At 38.8% G+C, this 19,828-nt stretch overlaps 1 protein-coding gene and 1 pseudogene across 1 annotated transcript in view; one reads left to right on the top strand and one right to left on the bottom strand.

Annotated features, from left to right (window-relative positions):
- Positions 1–19,828, bottom strand: part of TMTC2 (transmembrane O-mannosyltransferase targeting cadherins 2) — a 388,624-nt gene that overhangs the window by 283,810 nt on the left and 84,986 nt on the right. The gene's annotated exons all lie outside the window — the stretch shown is intronic.
- LOC103656250 overlaps positions 10,428–19,828 on the top strand; it is a 50,211-nt pseudogene continuing 40,810 nt past the window's right edge.

Raw genomic sequence — 19,828 nt, 5'->3', positions numbered from 1 at the left:
AGGGAGTAGTTCATGGTAGTGTTCAGTCTAGGGCCATATATTAAATGTAGCACTGACTAAAAGGAATATGTCAGGAGAAAGGTGACCATAATAGTGATTTAGAAATAAAGTCAAATAAACTTCTGAACAAAGGAAATGGAATGTTTAAACTAAAAGAAAAAAGCTAACGTGAAGATCGAACCATTGGCTTAAAATATCTGAAAGGCTGTCACTGGGCAAAGAGATTAGCTGACTTCTCTGGAGCTTCACAAGGCTTAACAGGGAGAATGTAAAAAAGGAGTGTTTTTGACTCAATATAACAGAACAACTATTAAAGATAGCCAGGAATATATCAGACTGCTGTTACACAGTAGTGAGTCCTCCATAAACATAAACATTCAAGCAGAAACTAGAAAGCATCTAGTCTCCTCTGCCAGAAATGCTAGGAAATTTTTAAATATATATATTGCCCTAAGTACTAAGCTGCTGAATCCCCCATACATTAAAAGGAAAAGACAGTGGTAATCATTATTACAGTGAGGCTAGGGAATTTATGAATGTACCGGCCTGATATGTTCATTAAAAACTAATTTTCCACAGAATGATAAAAACTATGTCTACAGTATGATTGTAACCAAGTTAAGTTATATATACTACTTAAACCTAATAATCAAAAATGAAAGCTGTTATTCTAGGGACAGAGGTTATAAGTGATTTCATTGTTTCTTAAGATAGTCTTTAATCATAAAAAATGATGTTTTATAACAGTCAAATTTCATATATTAAAAAAAAACCCAATTCTCAATATTTTTCTAGGGGCTTACAAGATATTTATAGAAGAAATAAGGAAGAATAAAAGAAGAGAGAAGAGGAGAGGAGAAAGGAGGAGAGGAAGAAAGGAAGGGAGGAAGGAAGGAAAAAAAGAGGGAGACAGACCAAACCAGTCAAGGATTTATAATTTAATGTGGCCATTGATTTCAATAAGCCTAGAGACAACCTTTTATCACATACAAACGGCAGCCTCCAAAATTCCATCGTAGCTGTCCCATATGATACAGAAAATATCCAATAGATTAAGTTAATAAAACTCCACTTGATTTTAGTTCTATCCACATTTCAAATTGATTTCACGTCACTATAAATACCCCTTTCATTCAAAAGAGTTAAGTCTGTTGACATTTTCCATTAAATGGACAAGTTGTACAACATGCAGATTTCCAGTTTGTCCATTACTTTAAAGTAATTCCTTACCTCCTATGGGATTTGTTTTTAATCCCCAAGGAACTTAAGGGGGACTGAATGAATCCATTTTCTCCATACAATCACTATTAGAGAGAGATGTGGTTGAAATAACATTCAATGGCAGCTGATCTAAGACAACTAAAAGAACTGATTTTACTTTTAGTATCTTTCAGTCAATGACATGTAGAAGCTACTGAGGAAGGAAAAGTAAGGCGTTAACATTCTTATGAAATTTCAGATGTTAAAATATCTTAGCAGAACATGCTATAGAAAACGTCAAGCAAGCCTCAAAAAATGCACTCATTTTACCTACAGCAAGAATCTAATATTAAATAATATTTTTCTCATTATAAATGGTTCCATTCAGAAGAATCTATATAAGCTCTTACCATTGTAACTTAAAGAATTGTATTTTGGGTTTCTAAATTTAAACAAAGAACAGATCTGAAGTTTCATCTAATTTGCAGATACATGAAACTTCAGATCTGTCCTGTTTAAAAACAATTTAAACAATTTTTCCAAAAATATTCCTCTTAACACACACATTTACACTAATTTTTTCTATTGTATTCTTTTGTAGTACACGGACTACAATTTATGCATAATATGAGTTTAAGTAACATGAATGGTAAGCAACCAAATTAATTCCATTCTTGTGAAATTTAAGAGATACTGTACAAAACCTCGTTAATTTATTAGAATATAATCTCTACAAGGGTAGATTTTTCTGTGCCACAATGTCTAGAAGAACCTAACACATAGTAGGTGCTCAGTCAATATTTCCTGCATAAAATAAATAAAAACCAGTTGATTTATGTTTCATAAAAACCGTGTTGGAAAATATAAAACTTTCCATGCTTGAAAAAGGGTCTTACAGACCCAATTTGGGAATCATTATTTTGTCTATATAAGATTTGTTTTGTTTTCTAAATAGTTCTTTTAAATTAGTGTAAGCTATAATTAATTTCTGTGTTGTTTAAAATTGAACAGCCTGTAATGTGGAACTCATATAAACACAGCACCCTTGTCTTTCACATGAAAGACAAATTAAAATCTCATCCACTGTGCTTTGAAGAAAATCAAAATCTTCTAATATTTGACAGTAATCAGCATAAGCTTCCTTTGACCAGAGCAAAGGGAAAAATACCCACTTTTACTATGTTTTTAAAGAAAGTGATATGTAAGAACAATTGATGGTACTTGAGTCTTCTCTTTCATTAAGCTTGTATAGATTTTGATTGTGAATGGCATTTGCTCTTTGTATCCAAAACAAAACTAAATACCATTACATAAGAACAAAGCATTCCCAGTTACTTCAGAAAAAGGCTCTGTATATAAATTCTGAGAGTTTCACCTCTTCCAAAGTGGACAGAGATTCAGGGAAATACATGGCGAGGGTACTCAGAGAATATCCAAATTATACAAATATTCCTATCCAATACAAAAGATGGCTCAAGGAAACACAGACATTCCTAGCATGGTACTCTTATGTCTCTTCTCAGTCACCTGTCTAGGGAAAATTTGAAAGAAAGGATTGTTTCTTATTTGTTAGTCACCTCTGACATGAATCCCCAACTTAGCTTTACACTCCACTAAGCTCCAGGCAACTGGCAAGGACTGACTACACACATAGAACCCACTCCTGCTTTCAACCCTTATCTATACCTAGAGACTTTAGGTTCAAAAGCAGGAAAAATAATGCAAATCAGTATTTGTGAAAATATTTAAGCCCTCTCTTACGAGGTGCTGTGTGTGGAGGTGGCAGCCATCTCTCACCCAGCGTCATGGCCGGCCTCAGACCTCTGGTGAAGCCCAACATGGTAAAAAGGAGGACCAAGAAGTTCATCCAGCACCAGTCACACTGACACGTCAAAATTAAGCACAAATGGCAGAAACCCAGAGGCACTTACGATGGGGTACACAGAAGATTCAAGGACCAGATCTTGGCACCCAACATTGGTTACAGGAGCAACAAAAAAAACAAGGCACATGCTGTCCAGTGGCTTCTGGAAGTTCCTAGTCCACAACTTCAAGGAGCCTGAAGTGCTCCCGATGTGCAACAAATCTTATTATGCAGAGATTTCTCCCAATGTCTTGTCCAAGAACCGCAAAGCCACTGTGGAGAGAGCAGCCATGCTGGTCATCAGAATCACCACCCAATGCCAGGCTAAGCAGTGAAGAAAATGAACAGGCAGACAGTTGATGTGCACATCATATTTGTGTTACTAAAACCATAAAACTACAAAAAAATAAAAGCAATGAAACTCTTTTAAAAAAATCTATTTCTTGGGGCGCCTGGGTGGCTCAGTCGTTAAGCGTCTGCCTTTGGCTCAGGGCGTGATCCCGGCGTTCTGGGATCGAGCCCCACATCAGGCTCCTCCTCTGGGAGCCTGCTTCTTCCTCTCCCACTCCCCCTGCTTGTGTTCCCGCTCTTGCTGGCTGTCTCTATCTCTGTCAAATAAATAAATATAATCTTTAAAAAAAAAATCTATTTCTAGCCACATCTATATCCTGTATTTTTTTTAAATCCTTTGAGACTTCATTGAACTGCTACAGTACATCATTAATTTCTGATGCAGTGCTCCATGATACACTGTTTGCATATAACACCCAGTGCTCCATGCAATACGTGCCCTCCTTAATACCCATCACCAGGCTAGCTCAATCCCCCCGCCCCCCTCCCCGCTGAAACCCTCAGTTTGTTTCCCAGAGTCCATAGTCTCTCGTGGTTCATTTCCCCTTCTGTTTACCCTCCCTTCATTATTCCCTTCCTTCTCCTACCAATCTTCCTGCTATTCCTTACGTTCCACAAATAAGTGAAACCATATGATAATTGTCTTTCTCGGCTTGACTTATCTCACTTAGCATAATCTCCTCCAGTCCCATCCATGTCGATGCAAATGGTGGGTAATCATCCTTTCTGATGGCTGAGTAATATTCCATTGTATATATGGACCACATCTTCTTTATCCATTCGTCTGTTGAAGGGCATCTCGGCTCCTTCCACAGTTTGCTATTGTGGACCGTGCTTCTATGAACATTGGGGTACATATGGCCCTTCTCTTCACTACGTCTGTATCTTTGGAGTAAATACCCAGTAGTGCAATTGCTGGGTCATATATCCTGTATTTTTATACTCTATCTGTGATTTTCTTCATCGTGTGGAACCACCTCAAAATGTCCACTTCCTCTACAGAAATCTCATTGCCTAAAATGAGTTGCAATCTTCCCCTTAAACCTACCAAAACTGCACCAGGAGGATTTCAGTACTCCCTCCTTCTGGGCAGTCAAGGAATTCTGTTGCATTTATTTTCCACCTCTTTGTAAGGTTTGCCATGTAACTTACTATGAATGTCTTCCCAACAAGGTTACAAGTACATTAAAAGCAAGATCTGAGGTTTTCTGTTTATCTTATAATGTGCTTAGCATGATACTCAGTAGACTCTCAAGAAAAATTTATTGAACTGGATTTGCAATTTTCTTCCTTATGCCAATGTATATTACCAGGGACTAGCTGTAATATACTTTATTTCCTATAAAGGATGCTTTCACTATTTCTAAATAGTAGTATATTTATAAATCAATAATTTCTGAGTTTTATCATTTTCTCTCAGGGTAGAAAGTCAATTGAGATATCTCTTTTCCATTAAAAAAAAATCGGTGCATAACAGATCAAAGAGTGTAAGAAATCTTTAAAGTAGTGGCTAATACCAAGGAGATAGATTACGTAAGAGTTTAAGTGTAATCTGATATAATAATGGACAAAACTTTTGGTTTATACAAACTTACATTTGAAAAAAAAGCTGATCATGGAAAACTGATATACTAAAATGTTAACAGGAAAGAAAAATGAAAAATCTCTTAGAAAATAAATTAAGGGGCACCTAGGTGGCTCAGTTGGTTAAGTGTCTGCCTTCAGCTCAGGTCATGATCCCAGTGTCCTGGGATCGAGTTCCACATCGGGCTCCTTGCTCAGCAGGTAGCCTGCTTCTCCCTCTGCCTCTGTCTGCTGCTCCCCCCTGCTTGTGCTCTCTCTGTCAAATAACTAAATAAAATATTTAAAAAAAAAAAGAAAGAAAATAAATTAAAAACTCCAAACTCAGCTTAGTAAAAAGGCTTATCATAATATCTAAACAGAATAGACAAGAGGGGCGCCTGGGTGGCTCAGTCATTAAGCGTCTGCCTTCAGCTCAGGGTGTGATCCCAGGGTCCTGGGACCAAGCCCCGCATCAGGCTCCCTGCTCTGCTGGGTGCCTGCTTCTTCCTCTCCCACTTCCCGTGCTCGTGTTCCCTCTCTCACTGGCTGTGTCTCTGTCAAATAAATAAATAAAATCTTTAAAAAAAAAAAAAAGACAAGAAAAGCTTACATTATAATTTTGAACTGAAATTCAGATGTAGCAAATAGCAGGGAGGAAGTACAGTGGATCAGAAAAGAGTTAGTACAAGTTTTGTCTCCAGTCCTTACAGAGGGTGTCTGAACACGAAATAAATCAACAAGTTCAAGAACAGAGACCATACAATACGTGATTATTCATTTACTTGATCTTTCAAGACAGGTTGCCTATCTACAAGCCAACAGAAATAATTCCTTACCTGGCGATTTTAAAGATTAAGTAAGATTATAAATACAAAAAAGCTTTTAAAACTACAAAGCGATTTATAAATATAAGTCACTTTATTGTAATTAATATTATCTTATTACATATAAAAATAAAATTATAATGACCACTATTTTTCGAGCAAGCACTGTAACGCAAAACCAGGGAAATTCTTTTTTGAAAGGATACGTGTACACTAGTTATACCATTAGCCACTTCATTCTTTTGAAACATTTCAAAAGAAAGTTCATGTTGTTTTTCGGTGATTTAGTTAACTTCTGAGATATCTGGAATTTTAAGGAAATTTCGGTTCAATTTGTATTCATAATTTCTGTTACTTTTTAATCCCTAGAGAAAGGGCCAAAATTGTTTTTTAAAGATTGAATCTAGAGATGCCAACTTCTACATCCAACTAAAATTTATCCAAGTCTCAAATGAGACCTGAAATTTCTTCGAGCCCATTATAAGAAAGGGCTAATAACTTTCAGATAGCTACAAATATAAATTGGGTAATCCTGTTTTTAATCATCTGTGCATATTTTAAATAGTTTTACTTTATTTTGCTCTCTCATATATCCACTTAAATGCTGATAATTGCTTTCTAGCCCGTATCTCCACTGAACTACATCTGTTAGGACGACTCTATCAATATTCTGTCATTCTATTTATGCTTCCCAGAATAAATTAATTTGGATGTTTTGTATTCTGTAGTTACTTCAGTGAAGGTGGATTTTGCCTCTTATGGCGCTGATCCACATACCTGCCACTTGGCCACACATTCAGAAGCCACATGGAATTTAAGATCCAAAAACAGATTTATGGAAAATCATTTACATCAGCTACAGAAATAGGCCTTGCCTCACAGATGACCATTCTGGCACACCTACGCTGACTTGGGTGCGTGATGTCACAGATGAAACCCACACTTCCCTCTCTGCTTTATCTCGCAGAGGGAGCACATGGTATGAAAAGGAAATGATATTTTCCCAGCAATCAACACTAAAGGAAACCAGTTATCCTTCTTTTTGCTCCATTATGAACAATACAGTCTAGAGGCTTGTTCCTAGCGCTCGGGTTGAAGCTTCTCTGCCCCTCCAGCCTTCTGTCAAAGAGTTAATGGTCTGGAAACTAACACTTAATGCACTGGGTAAACTACCTAATTAAAGGAACCCTAGGTGAAACCTTATTTTATAGAGAGAAAAATCATTTGGCAATGAACACAATCACTTCCTTATATGTCTATTTCATAGGTTTACAAATTGTATATGGAGGGAGGCAGCACATTTGTATCCTAGAATATTTCTGAATATTCCTGTTAATTATCGAGAATTTGAGGATCTACATTCCCTTTCCTGTTTGCTTCAATCAATCAGTCATACCAACTAAATTCCTGTTTTCAGATGAACAGGGTTCTGTGCTAGGGGTCATAAAGGTAGGGGTGGATTTTCTAAGACTGGATAAAATATGTTCACAATCCATGTATTTAAGAATGGTGTATATATATCCACATTGTATATTCTTCTCCCCCTGGGAAATGAAATAAATAGAAATGCTAAATACTATCATTTGAATATTTATTTGGCCCTTGTGGTCAAGCTGAGGAGAAATCTAACTGTAGGTGCCATGAAAAATCATCATCATAACTCCTAACTACTTGACTTAAATCATTTTAAGTGTTACTGTACTTGTGTGACTAATTTAGTCATTTCTTCTTTCCCTTAAAAAAAAAAAATACTGTTGACAGAAATAGTAAAGGACACTGAGTCTTCTGAATCCTTTATCATTTGTGAACCACTTAGGTTGCTGTTATCTGACAATCTTCACCTCAACTGCACAAAATTAAAGACTCCCTTCCAATTCCTCTAGCTTTTCCCGCTCCCTCTACACGCTCCCACCCTCTGCCCCGCCTTTGTTCATACAGTGTAATGGCTGAATCGTAATTTCTCTATTACTCCTCTGTCTCCCCCACTAGATGACCTATGCTTCAACGACAGGAACCATATCATTCATCTCTACAGTCTCCAAAGTAGCACAAAACAGACCCTCAATAAAGGGTTGGTGAATTAATTTTCTTAATGAGTCCAATATTTGTTACAGCGACCAAGTCTCTTTCATATTTCCACTTGCTTCATTAGGTATGGCCAACTGGATGTCATGATGTTATCCTAGCCACTCAAACTTTAAATACCCAAATTTGAACATCTCCCTATATTCCTTGCATGTACTAATGGTACCCCATTTTCCCAAAAACTCTGGATCACAACCCTGGGGCCATCTTTGATTCCTTCTCCTATTTTAACTTGCATCAAGTCTCATTAACAGTACTTTTACAATATTTCACACATGTTGTCATTCTCTCCACATTCCAGCCTCCATTAATAACATTCAGGCCCTCATATCTATAAACTAGGAATACTAGAGAAGCTCCTTCAAGACTCCTTAAGGACTCTGAGACCATCTTCTCTAAGTATCCTACACTATCAGACTAGCCTCCCCACCGCAGAACGTAGAGTGGTTGCTCTGATTTCCTTACCTTGGGATCTCACCCCTGAGCCTGCCAATGCTAGCCTACAATCCATTCTCATTCAGCTTTTCCAACATTACCTCTAAACTTTATTCATCAAACCAGGTACTTCACTTTTGTATATGTCACAATGTTTACTCAGAATTTTCTTCCTCTTCATCCTATTTTCCTTTGCCAAAATCAGTTTCATCCTTCAAGGAAGAAAACTAAAAAAATTTCCTTGAATTCCCCAACTGGGAATCTGTTCTTTTCCTTCAAGTGACTTCAGTCTACTGCCTTATGTCCCTTATTACACTGGAAGCTTTCCTCATTCCCACCCCATGCATACAGCCTCACACAGAGGAGATTCTTAAAAATGATGGTCAAATATTTTGGAATTTGTCAAAACCCTTTCCTCCTCTTTAAAAAGTTTAAAAATAAATATAGTCGATAAAAAAATACATAGAAGTTACAAAAATATAGCCTGGTACCCTGAACTTCCATTAACACGCCTTCTAAGCATGCCAACGTGTGTTTCTGATTTAACCCCCTCTTTGTTGTTTAAAAATGATCTACAACCAACAGGGACAGCTCTAAGCCACACACAAACACATTCCATATTTCCAAGTAAATGCTAACGGGAAAAATGTGCTTCTATAAGATTTGACTCTACCAGTTAAAAATCAACAAGGACAAACCCTGTTTTCTCCCTACCGCTGCAAAAAGTGTGGACATGACATCTTGATTATTTCCTCAGTGAGAATAAATCATACATTTCCAAGTTCATAGTGTGGGAACACTAAAACTATTAGAATTTTGGTGCTGGGGGTGGTTACTGACTAGCATTTATTACTTAGAATCTTAAGTAAACTCTGTCTATACTTTTTCCCCTCCTTTTCCTCCATTAATCTGCTTTAATGACAAAAATATGAGCTCTGCTCTGAAAACACAATGAATGAAACTTGAAAGAGAGGAAAGAAGCGTGATGTCCAGCTGGGTGCCAAGTGCGGAGATCAAGCATCCAGACACAAGAACTGAAGGGAGCAGAAAGCCTGGCAGAGTCAGGGACTGCAACAGACACAGGCGAAAGGCCCTGCAAGGTGGGGAGCCAGATGCTTCCCGGAGCTCTAGGAAATGGCCTGCTTCCCAAGGTCTGAGATCCGCGGGAGCAGAGGCCTTTTCGCCTTCTTCTTCTCCTTCTCCTTCTCCTTCATTTAGTGTGCTGGGACCACAGGCTGGGCACTGTACTTGGAGTTTTCAGGGTATTATCTCCTTTCATCTGGAAGCAATCCTCTATGAGGAAGATACTATTATTACCTTCAGTTTACAGATTTAGAAACTGAGGCTAAAGAGATGAAGCAATTCGCCCAAGGTCACACACAGCTAGTAGAGCCAGGGGTTTTGTTTACTTGCTTTATGATTTATCACTATTATTTTATTACTTAGTTCTATCTATGTCTCACAAAAGGCCAGGGAACTTGACTTGGCCTGGGACTCTGTGCATGCGTGCACACGTGCGTGTGTGCAAAAGATACTCTATTTCTTTACTCATAAAAGCTAGAGAGCAAGACATCTGAGCACAATTAACTGTTCTAAGAGTATTAATCACAGCAATGGAGTTGATCACAATTAGTAGATTCATCAGTGAGGTTGAACAGTTAGGTGTATGCCTGTGGGCCTAAGACCCTTAACAAGAAAGCAAGCCTAACTGCCAGCCTGCGTCCTCGTTAAAACTCGCCATTACGCTTCTTCATGTCCCTCACTGACACAACGCCCCAGCAAGCAACTCTCAGGGGTTTACCAGCAAGACCCTTTTAAGGTACTACTGTGTTCTCCCATAAAAGGTATATAGTGTCCTAATCCCCAGTACCTCCAAATGTGACCTTGTTTGAAGACAGGATCTTTACAGATAATCAAGTTGAAATGAGGTCACAAGGGTGGGCTTTAATCCAATGTGACTGGTGTCCTTATAAAGAAGAGAAATTTGGACACAGTCACACACAGAAAAAGAATGCCACGGGAAACAAATGCAAGATCAGGGAGATGTTTCTAAAGCCAAGGAATGCTACAGATGCCGGCAAAACGCCGGAAGCTAGGGGACGGCGATGAACAGATCCTTCTCTCAGCGTTCAGAAGAACCCAACCCGGCTGATACTTTGATTTCAGACATCTACCTCCAGAACGGGGAGACAATACATTTCTGCTTTCCGCACCTTCTTAAGTTTGTGGTATTTCGTTATGGCAGCCCCACCAAGGACACCTCTTTCCCAAAACTTAAAAGACATGAGGCCACGGCAGCAAGTATTTCTATTCTCCCATATTTCTATCCAACCTCTGCACATATTCCCTCGAAAATGCTTCTTTAGTCCAAAAAACTCACTTCTCACCTCTGAGCAACAGCAGGGCACGGCCTTCCCTCCTGCAGCAGGGAGTCCGGAAGCAAAAAACCCAAGTGATTTCCTATCAAGGAAGGCCTTTATACCACCAGTCTGTCATCATCTGACCTCTGGTTTGCAGGACTGAGTACACTGGTCATCACTGGGTATATTTTCCATCAGTGTTATCAAAAGCGTAATAATTCTAGGGAAGTTTTAAAATTATAGATAGAATTCTCTGGTAGTAATTCTCCCATGAAAATATTTTATAAACTAGAGCATCAGCTAGAATGATACACAGGCTGGCAGAAGGGAATGACTTTATGTTGTAACGGGGAGGAATGATATTTTTTGTTGGAGTTACAAATGTAACATGGGCTTTTCTCAATGCATCAAGTAAGATAACTGCTCTTGAAAGCAAATTTTCTCCCTGCAAATATCATCGTTGCTTGGATTTGTTTCAAATGCATACTTTCTTTACCTCCGGATGTTCCTTAGTCACAATTTCTCTAAGTAGCAAGCCTTTACACCTTTTTTTTTTTTTTAAGATTTTATTTATTTATGTGACAGAGAGATAGCCAGTGAGAGAGGGAACACAGCAGGGGGAGTGGGAGAGGAAGAAGCAGGCTCCCAGCGGAGGAGCCCGATGTGGGGCTCGATCCTGGAACGCAGCGATCACACCCTGAGCCGAAGGCAGACGCTTAACGACTGCGCTACCCAGGCGCCCCTACACCTTTGATAATAAAGATGGGATCAGTCATATTAAAAAGAACTATTTTTTTAAAAAACTGCTCTGCAAACAAAAACTTAGAGACATCCATGGTACCTATGAACTATAAGCTTCACAGAATTTTATACACATCACATGATCCAAAATTCCCACATGAGCCTAAAATGACTTAATATTTCCTGGTTCTATCTACCTAAAATCCCTCAAAAATATGCAGTGAATATATGAATAAGCCAGCAAACCACTGTCAAATAATTCAAAGGCTGATGAACTACAGCCTATTATCTTAGGAACTGATTTCCTATATAATTCACAGAATGTGGAAAAGAGAGGCACTGAGCTATGTTTTTACATATGCTTTTGACATGACTTTTTTTTTATCTGCCTTAGACCTTATTTCACACAACAACCAATATATATTATGACACATGAAGAAAATAGCAAGTGCTTCCTAAAAAGACCACAAATCATGATACCATGGGGTCATTTCTATGAGAAATTCAGCCAGTTTATTTACTTTAACAACAAGAAGGCTTATTCTTCTGAAGTATGTAAGAGTGACTCCCAGATTTATTATATTATAGAAGTATAAGGATTACCTTCATGAGTAAAAAAAAGTTAAAAAAATGAATGAGATGATAGCCCCCTACCCTTTTCTTAAAATTATAATTAGCAATACATAACCTTACAGTAGCACTCAGGCTATATAAAATACAACATTTCAACAAATTATTTTCCAATGATATAAAAATGTCAAAATCATTTGCAGAACATCTATAGTGTTATAAAAATGGCAATCAGTGTTGCAGAAAACAAGGCAGGGAAAATAATGAACTCTATAAAGTATGAATGGTATAGTGTAAGTAGTTTCAGCTTGAAAGACAACTAAAAACTATTATTTCAGGTACTCTGGTGATGTAAATCATAGTAGCACCAACCAACCAACATGTAGCCTTGTGTGACACGACATTACCTTAAAACTGTTTGTTAATATCATTGCTAACTTCTATTTTGAGCTGCTTGTATCTACTTATATGATGATTAAAACAGAATTTCACCAAAGCATGAGGCAGACACTCTCAGATCCCCACTTTCCAGGAGAGGAAACTAAGGCTTCAAGGAGTTAAGGGACTTGCTCAAGGTCATACATAGCTCACGGCGGCTAGGGTACAGAGCCCACACTTGCATCCCAGACCCCCAAGGTGACCTGCTCCTAGTCGTTAGACAGCTCTGCTTCTTAGCAGAACTGGCCTGGAAGAAAGGTGCTTGGCAGAAGTTTCAACCGAGGTTCAGCCAAGGAGGCTGCTGAGGACGCCCCTCACAACCTCCGAGAAGGTCTCTGAAAGAAATGCTGAAACTGATCCTGGGTGGCCCCCCGAGGTTTAGCATGGCTGTGGGCAGCGGGGCACCCCGAAGTAGCCCCAACATCAGTTTGGTGGAGGACTCATCCTGAGGTCAGCCAAAGAACCCCTCCACAGGGCAGAAGACCACAAGAGCAGGACTCCTTCCATGCCTTCGAACTGTTTCCTATTGCTGGGTAACAAAATATTTGACAATCCAACAGAATGCATATCCTCGGTTACTATAAGTTGTTGGCTACAGTAACAGTATGTATGGGGGGAGGGACTGACAGGAAAAGGTAAGAGACTAAAGAAATTCAACCTACATTTATACAGCTACACGTATTAAGCACCCACTAAATGCTAAATACTGTGCAAAGTGCTTTCAAATACACTATCTAATAGAGAAGTGGAGGAAACTTTTCTCCCCAGTGATTTCTTTGTGTCAGGTTCCATGATGGCCAGTTAACAAATAAGAACACTGAGGTTCTCAGAGGTTAATCGTATTTGTCAAGGTTGCATGGTTACTATGAAGCAAAGGCTCTAAACCGAGGCCTGTCTGATTTCATTGCCCCACTGTGCTATATTAAAGGAGCACAACAACTACTCCGGACATGAAATGGTTCTGGAAGGCTGTGAGATTTCAAATACCCCATGTACTTCCCTATCCGTTTGGCTCTAACTTGTGAAATGGCCATATTTTTCAAATAATGCTGCATCATTCAATATACTGCATTACCACAGTCCTATTAAAGAAAGGACACAGAAGGAAAGCTAAATCATGTGGTTAATGTAGACTCAAAATTAAACACAAATAGAAGATTGATCACCTTTCCTCACAAAATCAAGTTTGCCTTCTCAACTAAATGTATATACTACTCTTTTAAAATTCTTTGCCACCTACTTTTTTAAAGTCTACTCTCCAGTGGTTGCACAGTCTTTAACGTCTTAAAATATTATTTTTTAGGATATATAGGATTATGCCTAACTTCAGAAAAACACGTTCAATTTAACATATCTCTCACTTACTACTTTATTAAGTATGCTATGCAGAATAGATACATATATATATTTTTCCCCCTAAACTCACCACCCTAACAAAGTTATTCTTAGACCAACTACTTAAATTAAATTGCTGGAGTAGGCTGAAGTTATTTTTATCAATTCTTTTCACCAAAAGATAAAGGAGGTTGTTAAGTTAAAATATATGTAAAGGACCAGAAATAATTAGTCATTATATGCGTATTTGTATGTGTTAGGGTAAAGCCTACTAGCTTTCCCAGAAATTGTTTCTCTAGTAAAACCAGAAGCCAAAGGGTTCAGTTTACCACCAGAGCCTTCAGCTGGTGTCGGTCTATTATAAAACTTATTTTTTACAGCAAATAAAATCATTCTTCAGCCTTGTTTCAAAATGCCTTAGTAACCAGCTCTATTCCTCACCCCAGCCCCACCCCCATAGTACTCACTGCCTTCACTGAAATACAGGGTCGCAGAGAATCTAGACAGTCACCTTGGCTACAAACACAGTCTCCTACCAAGAAAACTGGCCCTCCACTCTCACTAAAATCCAGCAACTCCCGCAGGAGGCTCCCATCCCCATCACAGATACACATACTGTGTGTCTTCTATGCAGCTGGCATATGTGGTTTAAGATTCCGCTGTTCAGAACACATCCGGTATTCTAACACATCTTATTACCTCTGAAAAGCCAACATTGCTGATAATACATAAACCTAAATCTACAACATAAAAGGGGGAAAACAGGATAAATTCACGCTTCCAACTAGAAACCTGTGAAGACCAACATTTATTTAAGGTACCCAATCTCCACCCCTCAGATACAAATACTAGGCTAATACAGCATCAGGATATTAAGATGTGAGGGAGAGTTTTCTACAGTGTATAGAATTTATGGAAGGAACAGGCTGCCTTACCGTATACAATTTTCTCAACTTCTTGGTCAAGAGCGTCCTTAATGAGCTAGTCCACGTAGCCTTACATTTATTTCTTAGGATCCCAGGCTCCTTTACTCTATCATCTAAAAAGGTTTCTATCAGCATCACCGCTACATACCTAGTCTTGAAAGTTACTACAAAGCAGAGACTGTTATCAGTAGCTTTGAATGACGATTCACAAGGATCCTGTGATTACTGTCTCTTTGACAGATGGGGAAACTGACATAGAGTAGTTAAGTAACATACCTAATGTCAAACAGTCAACAACCAAGGCAAGTCTCTCCGACTTCCCACTCTGATCTCTTAACAAAGATACTTTCAAGAGGTGGTAAAACTTATCTTATTGAAATGGAATATCATATATTGCAGTAATTGGATTATCACTTTCCTGTCTTTATAATAGAAGCCTTTATAAAAGGAAAGTAGGAGTACAAATACCTCTTTTGACGTAAGACAAAATAAGATGATTTTAACTTAAAAAGCAAAAATCACAAGAGGTACAGCCCACCACCTGTCTGTGGTATCGACATGCTCTACTGAGTACAGCGGGGCTCGGCCTGTTCTCGGAAATAAAAGTCACTAACAACATACCCAATTTATTTCCTCCGACAGAAACCCTTTTTGTGTACGGGTGGGAAGATGTAGTGGAAGAGGGGAAATGGGCATCATTTATACCTTCCAAGGACAAAAGAGGGACCAAAGTTCAATGACAAGCAGGAAAAAGAGTGAGGACAAAGGCTAAAAGGGAGGAGTCAGAAAGAAGGGGCGCGCCCCAGGAGTCGACACTAGCTGAACAAATTGCAGCCCTGCGCCCTGTCCCACACGCCAGCGGAGGGCGGCGAGTCGCCCCAGGACCAAGTCACATGTGCCCTCTTCTCACGCATCAACAGACCCTGTGCAAATAACTGAATAGCTGCAAGTGAGTGACTACGGCACCCTGGAGCCATCAAATTGTAAAGAAGGTTTTCTATCAGAGAGCTGAAAATCAAATATGTGAAGTTTACATTGTGGGTATAAAGCAGCTGAGGCTGAAACCCTTCCCTAGAGATCAAGGAAGCATAAAAGTTAAGTCATTTTCCCAAGTCCCATATACAGTAGATAAGCCTATTAAGAACATTGTAAGCTATGCTAATTGGTTCCAGGGTTATGTATCTCTTTTGTTGGTTCCAACTGAGCCTTCTACACACTGCAGTGAATTGGGGAGAAAGACAGTGTAATAAATCTATTTGAAACAAAACAGCATTAGAGTTTGAAAGATGCTAATGAGCACCAGTGTTCCAACTTGAAAAACTCCCATTCCCACCCCCACACCATATTACTAACTCCTAAGTCATTTCTAAACTGGCACAGGAAGAAGCAGTGTAGAAATTCCTCAAATCCTCAGGCTGTTCATTCTTTATTACAATTAATACTTCTAAACTGAAATCAAGCGTCGTTGGAGGTGGTAACACTAATTTAGTCATTTGGAATGAAAGTACGTTCTTCTGCATATAAAATATTAGGGATAAACTGGACTTGTACCATGTCATTAGAAAATGAAATCAACATTAATTAGATAATGCTTTTTAGAAGCTGTTAGTTTCAAAGTAACTCTGGACCTAAATTTAGAACTGAAGATGTGTTTTAATGTTACAAAACAAACAAAAAAAGAATAAGTTTTATTGTTGTGTTATTATCTGGGGATAACAATTAAATGCGACATATAGGGGCATCTGGATGGCTCAGTCATTTAAGTGTCCAACTCTCAATTTCAGCTCAGGTCATGATTTCAGGGTTGTGAGATCAAGCCCCACATCAGGCTCCAGGCTGGGCATGAAGCCTGCTAAGGATTCTCTCTCTCCCTCTTCCTCCATCACCTTCCCCTCCCTCACATGTGCCTTCTGTCTCTCTTTCTCTAAAATAAAAAAATAAAATAAATAAAATAAAAATAAAATGAAATGAAATAAAAACAACACAAAATACAACATCTTTTACAAGGGTTAAATATTATTTGGGGGGCTTAAGAATCTAAGATCTAGAAGGTGAAAGAGAGGGGGTCCAATAAAGAAAGTTATGTGCCATTGCTGTATCACAACAGTTAGGCTTGTATAAATAATTAGGTAGTAAGGAAACTGTGGAAACTATCCAGAAAAAAAACAATACTGCTATTAAGTAATTAAACAATGAAATGGTTGTATGTGTGTATACATCCTATCAAAACGAGTCCTGCTAAAGTAAACATAACAATACAGACACTGCAGGAAAGCACAAAAGAATTATGATGACTGTACAACATATACTAATTTCATTTGACAAAAATTAACCATGTTTTGTAGTCTGATTTAGATACTCAGCACATTTCAGTTTGCCATAATTAAAACACAAATTGTACACATACGACATGGGATAAAAGCACTCTCTGTCTTTAGAAAATCAAAGATGGATATGGTAATAAGCATCTCCTGTATCACGTATCATGTGAAAAGACAATGTAAAAGTAAAAAAAGTTAACACGAAGAAAGAAGGGGGAGAGGCAGAGACTGCCTAATGGGCACAGGGTCTTCTCCGGGGGTGCTGAAATGTGTGCAAACTAGACAGAAGTGGTAATTGCTCAGGACTGTGAATGTATGCAAAGCCAATAAACTGTATACTTTCAAATGGCTAATTTTATGTATTGTGAATTTCACCTGAAAAAAATTATATTCAACCCTCCCTGAGAGAATATATGATGGTGCTTCATACAGAATATCTTGTTCAGTCTCACAATGATGCTAAGGAATCATTATCACTAGTTTTAGATAAGAAAACCAGGCTGAAAAGTGGACACACATCTGGTGAATAACAGGAGACAGATTTTAAATCAAGCCTGTTCATATTCATTCCACTACACTTTGCATCTGCGCCTCCCCTATCTGGGGAAATTCACCAAACATGGGGGTCAGGAGAGAGAAAGAACATTCTCAATAAGTCAGAATAGCTCAGCAAAGTACAGGGCGTGGAAGTGGATGCCATGTGCTGAAAATGACAAGAAGTCTAGAACAGTAGCAGTTGGGGCAAGTGGGTGATGAACACAAAGCCTGGAGCTGGAGCTACTGAGCCATGAGCCGGTCAAAGGCCCTAGATGCCTGGTTAGGAGGACAGGCTCTGTCCACCGCCGACGCAGTCGTTCTCAGACTGGGGGGTGTATCACAATCACCGGAGGCTTCAGAAAACAGAGATTCTGATTCACTTGGTCTAGGGTGGGGTCTGAGAATCTGTATTTCTAACAAGATCCTAAGGATGTCAATGTTACTGGTCCAGTGACTGAAATGTAAGAACTTCTGGCCTCTCGAAAAATCACAGGTTTTTAATCAGGAGAGCAATTCGATCTTCTAAATAGATGCACAACATTTTATTTAAGATTACTGGCAGAGAACAGACAAGAGGTTATTGCAATGTCCAAAGTAAAGAACAATGGAAACCAACTGAGATGACCGCAAAAGGGTTTGGAGGTAAGACGCTGATGACGTATGGCTATGCGAGCAAAGAATAAAACCCCCTAGCAACAAAAGTTAAAAAGCTCAAGAACTGGAATTACATAATATGGGAACAGACTTTTTATTGAAATGACTAATTCATGCAGAAAGAATAGTCAAAGATGAGACACAATTTCAAGTGTAAGTTACAAAGCAAACGATTAAATTAAGGCAGCACCTACTCTCCGCTGTAAGAACCAGACACACCACTAACGCAAGTAGGAGCTATGCTCCTTACCATAAAAAAGTGGCAAAAAGCCTTTCTTCCTGATAAATACCAACTTCAGAAAGGAAGGATTTAGTGACTTCATGCAGGTTAACTTCCAGCACTATGGCTTCTCTCTATAGCAGAGGCATATGTCTCTTCTTGAATGTGCTTTCTCATTAAAAAAAAATCTAATAACGTGTTAGTTTCTCTCACTGAATGATAGTAAATCTGGGAAAGAAGAGTACCAGATTACTGAAGTTTAAAACATAAATTCTTGAGTAGGCTCAAGAAACAACACAGAAACAACACACTCAAGACGACTTGTTTACTGGGCCTAGATTTACGGCCTTAAGAGAGGAGCATCTGGTCCCATAAGACAGAAACCCAGAGATGATACCCAACCTCACCCATGTCATTTGAGTGGGATGGATGGGCTCATTTGACCGGCCCTCCTAAACAGGGGTTACGTGGCACTACAGTATCCTAGAAATCACTACATTTTGCTCAAAATATATTCCAAAAGAAGGGCAAAGGCAGGGGGGAAGGAAAAGAGGGAATTTTTTTTTTAACACACTGGAGTCCAGAGATTTACCGCTCACCAGCAAAATCAGCATCCCCTTCTTCCCAAGGGACTTCACAAGAGAAAAAAACAAAAACAGTGCTATCAAATGGCATTTCCAAACCAAACCAAACCACCGATACTAGAGAAGTTTCACAACCTGAGCCTTTCAAACAGGAGCAGTAAACCACAGCCAGAGAGAAAACCAACTCCTCCTGGCCCAACCCATGCCTCTGTAATTGTGACAAAGCCCGAGGCTCAGCATCAGAAGCATGGGACCCCGGACCCGAGGGCATGACGTGGGGAGTTTCTGTACCTCTTCTGAACAGGTTCTTCCTCTGTCCAATGTAGGCTAATATTAATAATACTTGCCCTGCCTGCTCCACAGGTTAAATGTGAAAAGCAAATACAATAGAACGTAGAAAGCAAAGTGAAAGTAGAAGGTATCGCAAACTCTTATTCTCTGTATTCCTATCATGATCTTAGAATAGACTCAAGGTTACATTCAAAGAAAGGAAGATGAATCAAATGCCCATCAGTCAAGATTCTCTTTGTAGTATTAACAACACAAATTTCCTTAGATCTCCTGGCTTCGTCTGTCACTGTTGTTTCTACAGAGGTGATCAAGAACATGAGTTATTTGCATATCCCAACAGAGAGCCTGGCTCAGTCAATATTTCTACATAATTTTAAATCAGGCATGGCACTGTACTTCAAGTCCATATTGTTCACACTAGATGGAAAGACAAGCTTTGTTTAATGCATCTCTGTGTTATTCGTGCTGCTAATCCCATTAATTCATGACAGTCATATTTATTTAGAGTCCAGGTACCTGTTTAGTTCTT

Source organism: Ursus maritimus, unplaced genomic scaffold, assembly GCF_017311325.1.
Source record: "Ursus maritimus isolate PB19 unplaced genomic scaffold, ASM1731132v1 scaffold_21, whole genome shotgun sequence".
Taxonomy (NCBI): Eukaryota; Metazoa; Chordata; class Mammalia; order Carnivora; family Ursidae; genus Ursus; species Ursus maritimus.
This window is presented reverse-complemented; position numbering and strand designations above follow the sequence as displayed.